Below are 6000 nucleotides of genomic sequence, written 5' to 3' on the forward strand. Positions count from 1 at the left end.
ACCCACCAAGCCCCCCAAAAAAATGCGATTGACAGCAAAAATCACCCAATAATAAGCAACTCATAAACTGAAAAAAAAAAAAAGTGAATCTCTAGAAAAAAAAAAGCCCAAACTCGCATCAGAGTTGACCGGGCTTGCGCGACACACCTGCACACTGCAGGCGACACACTAATGTGTCCCGACACACAGTTTGGAAAGCTCTGCTCTAAGTGAACTTAATAGCAGGTAATGGACTTCTCCTCCAAGAACTTATCCAATCCTTTTTTAAACACAGCTATACTAACTGCACTCCATTACAGGTATATCTATCCCTGTTCCCTCCACCACCCCATGCACAGTCTCCTCCATCCATCTCAGGTAAGTCTATCTGCTCTCCCACTACTACTCTGTGTACGTCTCTCCTATCTCTGCTACTCCATATGATATATATATCCTTCACTCTGTTCCCTTCCCCACATCACCACCTCTCCATGTAAGCCTACATATCCTTGTGCCTGTCCCCACCATCCTTAAATGTCAAATGTAAAAAAAAGTCACATAAAATGTTAGTCCTTCCCCCCCCCCCCCCCCCCCCCCCCCCCCCCCCCGATTCCCGTATTTTCAATCTTCTCTCTGTGCTGTGGCCATATCTGCAGCTCTTCTTTGGGCCCACCATTGGCTAGTAGGAGAAATGGCACTTAATAGCTCATCAGCTTCCTCTGATAAGCAGGCCAGTCTTGTAACATGACTTGAGCTCATACTACGAGACTGACCCACACAGCAGCAGAAGCTGAGGCGTTATTAAGCGCCACTCCTGCCAGCCAGGTGCATGGCTGGAGATGGGCTGGAGGCAGAACTGGAGCAGCCCAGAACTAAGGCTGGTCTTCTCCACTTTAGAGACTTTTGTTGATCCAATAAAAGGATATTCTGTTTTCTCTGGGACCAGTATGCTTAGCAGCACTCTGCACATTACAATTTGATTTAAAATAAATTATTGAAATATCTCAAAATTAGGACATGGAGAAAAAAATGATTCAATAGTTAAGTCTTGGTACTTAATAAAACATACATAAAATCATATAAAATATAAATAATATATATGTAAAAGACAAAATTATTTATTTTTATTTATTTGTTTTTATATACCGATTTTCACCCGTGGGTATCATGTCGGTTTACAAGATAACGTTTTTGATAATGTGACGTGGTCTTTTATCTCTACATTGTTACATTGTAACAAACATGGTAACATTGTAAAAAATATATCTATGTAGTGCTTTAACAATTATAACATTATAACATTGAATAACATACACTGTTTAAAATTAAACAACTATAAACATATATATCGAACAACGGTATATAAAACTCAATAAATAAAATAATCAAATTTACAAACAAAGTACATAAATTGAGCCCCGCTGCTGGAACTGAAAAAATAATAAATGCTTAATATATTCCTAACTTCTCTGCTGCTCTCAAAAAGACCTGCAACTGATGCAGATCGATTTCATAAATTTGATTCCATAAAGCCACAGACCTATTACCCAATCTCTAACATATAACATCCCTGGGCTTTAAGGGCCAGTAAACACCATGTTTAATGGCCATATGGTTTTCCTAGTAGAACTGTGGTTCAGTGGCATTCATTCCAGTCAAGGGCCCTCAGAACAATTGGGGGTCCCTTTCCTTGTGCTCCCCCTTGCACTGCATAGTGACAAAGTAAATGAAAGCATGTAAAGACCAAAATGGTCCTTTCGGTCTGCATAGCAGGGTTTTGGAGTGTAACTGCTGCTCCCCAAGGGGCTGCTTGGGGGAATATTTATGCCACTGTGTGGGTTACCTCCTGTATTTTTAATTGTATATTATTTTATGTAATTTATTTTTGTATACTTTTTTTTTTTGGGGGGGGGTTTACTGTTGTAAATTTATGTTGTACGTCTCACTGAGTCCTTGGAGTGAGGAGCTTAAAAATGTAAGAAATAAATACAAAGGTTTCTCTTTAGAAGCATCTAAATCCTCTACTTTTTTGTCATTTTAGCTAATGACCCAAATAATCTGATTTGACAGAACAATTGCCTACCAGCTTACATTTTCCATGTATATGATGCAAGGTTGCTAATTAACACCTTGTTCAAAACGATAGTCAGCACCAGTAATTGCAGCCATTGCCACAAGAGGATGCAACAACAGTTCTTGTTGGGGGGGTATAGCTCAGTGGTAGAGCATTTGACTGCAGATCAAGAGGTCCCCGGTTCAAATCCGGGTGCCCCCTTCTGTTTTTTTCTTTTCTGTAAAAAAAAAATAAAAATTACTGATCATTAAACTATGCTGCGTTATTGTTGATTAATACAAAGCAGATTTTATTCAATGAAAAATTGAGAAAGGAAGAAATGATGGGGAAAGCTGATTTTGTAAATCTGCTTTGCTATTTCTTCTGCCGTCATTTCTATGTTTCTATACTCCTGTTTTATCTCATCATGGGTTTGGCTACAGACCCCATGTTCTACAGTAGAGTCCCCCAGGTCCAGCCTAGTGACTCCCCCCCCCACCCCCTCAGGATACCATGAGATATATTTGCAAACACTGGAGACCCACTTCTTTTGGGGTTAATTGGACAGTTTTGGGAAACCCCTGCTGTACAGATTCTCAATCAAAAGGCTAAGGGGTAGATTTTAAAAGCATATGCGCATGCCTCTATGTGCACACGCGCTACCCCCCCCCCAATTAAGGAGCAGACTGGGAGGGAACTTTCTTACCCCCCCCCCCCACCTACCCTCACTTCCTCTTCCCCTCTCCTCCCCGACTCCTTAAGGCTTCATACCTTTTTTCTCTTCTTTGTTTCCGAACTTACGCCACCTCCTGAGCTGGAGTAAGTTGCTAGTGCACAAACCCCCAGCACAGCGGCTAATGGCCGCTTTACCGGCCACCTCCAGCTCCACCCCGCCCCCTGGACCGCCCCTCCCTGTCCCCCGGATCACCCCTTTGCTGAGGCCCGGCTCTTGTGCGTGAAACGGGGGTTGCGCGTGTGGCTGGGCCCCTTCTAAAATGCGCGCAGTGCACGCAAGGCCCAGCCACGCACATAACCCCCATATTTTATGCACGTGGGGGAATAAAAATTCGGCCGTAAGCGCATAGAAACATCAAATGACAGAAAAAAAACCCCTAATGAAGCTGTGCAGTGTGCCCAGTTATCTCTCTCTCTGTTGTTGACCAATAGCTCAGAGCTTTCTCCTGGTCTCGCTTAGATAGAAAGTAGGTTTTCTTACATGGAAAAAATGGGGATGGGATAGTTCTATTTCTAATTAAGTATGGGAACTTTGCATGCATGATCATACAGAAATTGTTATGCTGTAGTGGGACTCACACTTCATTCCTCCTATTCCAGCACTTTTCTCACAAACATTAGCAAGTTGGTAAGGGTACAACCTGGTGCTACCACATAGGTCTACAACCCTACGATGAGTGGGTCAGCTCTGAATCGGGCCGATACAGTACAGTGCGCACTGTTAGCTCGCGTTTGGATGCGCGTTTTTGACATGCTAGCTTTATCCCTTATTCAGTAAGGGGTAATAGTGTGTCGAAAATGCGTGTCCAAACCCCCCCCCCCCCCCCCGAATCTAATAGTGCCCGCAACATGTAAATGCATGTTGATGGCCCTATTAGTCATTCCCGCGCAATCCAGAAAGCAAAATGTGCAGCCAAGCCGCACATTTTACTTTAAAAAATTAACGCCTGCCCAAAGGCTGACGTTAATTTCTGCCGGCGCCAGAGAAGTGTACAGAAAAGCAGAGAAAACTGTTTTTCTGTACCCCCTCCGACTTATATCATAGCGATATTAAGTCGGAGGCCCCAAAAAATAAAAAATTTAAAATCGGCCCGCAGCTCGGAAGACGGACGCTCAATTATGCCGGCATCCGTTTTCTGAACCCGTGGCTGTCAGTGGGTTTGAGAACCGACGCAGGCAAAATTGAGCGTCGGCTGTCAAACCCGCTGACAGCTGCCGCTCCTGTCCGAAAAGAGGCGCTAGGGACGCGCTAGTGTCCCTAGCACCTCTTTTTACTGCAGGCCCTCATTAGCATATTATTCCCCCCTGAATCGCACGCACAGGAGAGTGGCCTGTGTGCGCGCCGGGAGAGCGGGCACTCGCCCGCTCTCCCGCGACTTTTACTGTATCAGCCCGATTGTATGCTATACCTACTCTCAAACTATTACAAATGCTAGTTAAGAAATGTAAATGTATTGTTAGTAGTTTTTGTATTTTATTTGTAAGTCTTTATTTTTGTAGAAGAATGCTCTGGACCAGTATTAAGAGCAGTGTGAAACTGAAAAGATTTTCCTAAGCAGCTTTGTGTTGTGCTGGAGGTGGACCCTTGGCCTGGTGCAGGATTGGTACGGCCCTCTGGTCGGACCCAGAAAGCGCCTGCCACCAGGAGGCGGAGCACATAAGGAGACAGAGGCTAACTGGAGCTTCACCAATAACAGTCGGGGATTTCCGCAGGTTGAGCCCTTGGGTACCCGGACCACCTGGACTTAGGTGGGGCTCAGAAGGTCTCCTGGAGAGGTAGTGGAGAGGTGTGCCCACCAAGAGCAAGGGTGCGCAGCTAACGCAGAGAGGAAACGAGACACATCAGGATGAGTTGATAGTCTGTTGCCGTCCACTTCGGACCTGAAACAGGCCAGTGCTGCGACTTGAACCTTGAGGGAGTTGAGGGACAACCCCTTCTGCATGCCGTCCTATAGGAATTCTAGTATCGTGGGAAGCTTGGCTGACCTCGGGAGGAGACCGCGGGTCTTCACACCAAGGTTCGAATACTCTCCAGATTCGTATGTAAGACAGGGATGTGGAGAACTTGCGTGCCCGAAGCAGGGATTTTAGGTGTTTAGTGGATTCTTAGGTGCTGCAGTGATGGCCACTCCCATGGGGAGGAGCCCCCAGGGGAGCTGCAGTACCGGGCTAGACTCAGATGCACAAACACAGAGATAGTCTTTATTGTACAGCTTGTAGAGTTCACCAGAGGTGGCAGTAGTGAGTAGATTCCTGCAGCAGTCTTGGGTCATCGGCTGAGGAGACCCGTCCCACAATGGTGGTGTAGGGAGCTCCGATGCAGATTTTCAGTGAGGAGCTGTAGGTGAGGCTGGTAGATGTTAGATTACTCACACTCTTGTAGCTGTAATATTTATTTATTTATTTATTTATTTATTTAAAATCTTTTCTATACCGTCGATTAGTTATACACCATCACAACGGTTTACAGATCGGCACGTATAGTAATATTCAAATTGAGTAATACTTTCTATCAAGGTGCCAATAAGGTTCTGGTTACATAGTTTCAAAAATAAAAGCTACTTGATAAGTGACATGGATCTTGTCCATTTATATGAGAAATAGAGTAACTATACATGTCTAGTACTTTATACTGTCTTTTATCTAATAGAAATCAAATAATAAGAGGAGAAACAAAATGGTGCCGTGAAGGAAGGCAAGCAGAGCTCCCGAAAGTCATCTATTTCTAGTTCTATTTCCTGGAAAAAAATACTAATGCCTCATACTAAAAGAAATTTTATTGAGGGAGGTGAGGGAGGGAACCTCGACCCCCCGTTTACCAACCTCGGGACAGACGACGATTAGAGAATTCTACCCCGCGGTGGGAGCTTCTCCAGGAGAGTCGGCTGTGGTGTCGGAGCAGGAGCAGATCTCCGAGCCGCTCGACGAGACATCCCTGAGCCCTGGAGCACCAGAGACTCCCTCTCCCCCAGCCCTCGCCAGAACAATTGGGCCTGCAGTGTCCTCGGGTCTGACACTGTCCCGGATGGAGGAAGTGATCGAGGGAGGCCCGGCTGTCGGGGCGTCTGGGCAAACTCATGGCGAGAGAGTTTTGTCCGCCCTGAGGGAAATTAATATCGGGACTTTAAGTGGAACAGGCAGTTCGCTGCAACTGTCCATGGAAGGGAGAAGCCAGACGGACCTGGGCAGAATGGAGAATTTGTGTCAGAGGTTGCCGGTAAATATACCAGAGA

The 6000-nt window shown here is 45.3% G+C and overlaps 1 non-coding gene across 1 annotated transcript; it reads left to right on the forward strand.

Moving 5' to 3' along the window:
* Positions 1-2182: 2182 nt before the first annotated feature.
* TRNAC-GCA lies at positions 2183-2254 on the forward strand. The gene has a single exon. It is a non-coding gene; the product is annotated as a tRNA-Cys (tRNA).
* The last annotated feature ends 3746 nt before the right edge of the window (positions 2255-6000 follow it).

This window comes from Rhinatrema bivittatum, chromosome 12 (genome assembly GCF_901001135.1).
Source record: "Rhinatrema bivittatum chromosome 12, aRhiBiv1.1, whole genome shotgun sequence".
In the NCBI taxonomy this organism is placed as follows: domain Eukaryota; kingdom Metazoa; phylum Chordata; class Amphibia; order Gymnophiona; family Rhinatrematidae; genus Rhinatrema; species Rhinatrema bivittatum.